This window comes from Cynoglossus semilaevis, chromosome 17 (genome assembly GCF_000523025.1).
Source record: "Cynoglossus semilaevis isolate Cse_v1.0 chromosome 17, Cse_v1.0, whole genome shotgun sequence".
In the NCBI taxonomy this organism is placed as follows: domain Eukaryota; kingdom Metazoa; phylum Chordata; class Actinopteri; order Pleuronectiformes; family Cynoglossidae; genus Cynoglossus; species Cynoglossus semilaevis.
The window spans coordinates 15952409-15953950 of NC_024323.1; the positions used below are offsets into that span (position 1 = coordinate 15952409).

Below are 1542 nucleotides of genomic sequence, written 5' to 3' on the forward strand. Positions count from 1 at the left end.
AGGGGGTCTACTGCTGCCTATAAAAAGTTAAAGGCATTAGTCAGATAATCACATGATCTCAGTGAGGGCGTCGACCCAACAACCCTCTGTTAAACACACTGCTCTGTTTCTGTGGATTCTTTTCATCATCGTCACCATAACAAGAGCTCCACCTACAGGAGAAGAGCTCCACCTACAGGTGTGAATACAGAGCGACTGATAACGTTCCGTCACGACTCAGTATTAAAACCACATGGACTGTGTGGAACATCACTGTCTGAGAGAACAGCTGTCAATCACATGAAGAAGGAGGAGGAGTTTAGGAGCTCATTGTCCTGGAGGAGAATGAGACTGAGAACAACATCCAACCATACATCCAACCATACATCCAACCATACATCCCACCACACATCCAACCATGCATCTATATATATATATAGATCAGTTAATAATCCACTCCTGGGGGGCTGCCTCTTAATAAAAAGATGACATTAATCCGTCAAAGACGACTTATTTTAATTGATTTTCTGCCACTAGGAGGCAGTGGAATAAATCGAAGCAGATGTCAGATTAACGTTGGAGCCGTGCTAGGCTAACAGCCGCTGAATAAAAAACATTTGGCTGCCTCTTGTTTAACAAATGTCACCCCCCCAGCCCCCCCCCCCGTCACACTGTGATTATTAAAGACACAAACTGCGTTTTATTTTTCTGTTCCTTATTTTCTAGTGCCTGATGCAGACATTCCAGGCCAGTAGGTGGCAGAACTGCACATAGTGTGTGTTTCCCAGGAGAGAAGAAAATACTGAGAATGAACTTAGTGACAAAAACAAACCAAGAAATATGACAAAGTTGTTTTGACTTCCAGAAGGTTCCCAGCTTTTCACCTTATTAACTGGACACCGTCCATTGGTCATAGGTGTGAATGTAGGTGTGAATGTAGGTGTGAATGTAGGTGTGAATGTAGGTGTGAATGACGTCATGTGACCCTGTGTTGGAATGTCAAGAATTTCCACTCCAACGTTTTTGTCATCAGCAATTAACGACTGACTGATGACAGAGAGAGAGAGAGAGAGAGAGAGAGAGAACGACAACCATCCCTGAGATCAAAGGAAACAGTCATTCAGTTGAACTGGTTGAACTTCTGTTCTGAGATAAAAGAGTTGACCTCACGTCTCAGAGGTCACTGAGCTCCGTGATGAGGACAGGGTTGATCAACGTGACGCTGATGTGAACGCTGTCAGAAGATCAATACACTGATTGATACAGTATCAGGTCAGATGTGAGTGAATGGAGAATCTTCACAGCCTGAGGTTCATACCATTACATTCATTAAAAACAGTCAGTCAGTCAGTCAGACAGACAGACTGACAGTCAGACAGACTGACAGTCAGACAGACAGACAGTCAGTCAGTCAGTCAGTCAGACAGTCAGTCAGTCAGACAGACAGTCAGTCAGTCAGACAGACAGACTGACAGACAGTCAGTCAGTCAGACAGTCAGACAGTCAGTCAGTCAGACAGTCAGACAGAGAGTCAGTCAGACAGTCAGTCAGTCAGACAGTCAC

The 1542-nt window shown here is 44.4% G+C and overlaps 1 long non-coding RNA gene across 1 annotated transcript in view; it reads right to left on the minus strand.

The window, feature by feature from the left end:
* LOC103393666 (uncharacterized) overlaps positions 1 to 1542 on the minus strand; it is a 12931-nt gene that overhangs the window by 832 nt on the left and 10557 nt on the right. The window lies entirely within an intron of this gene.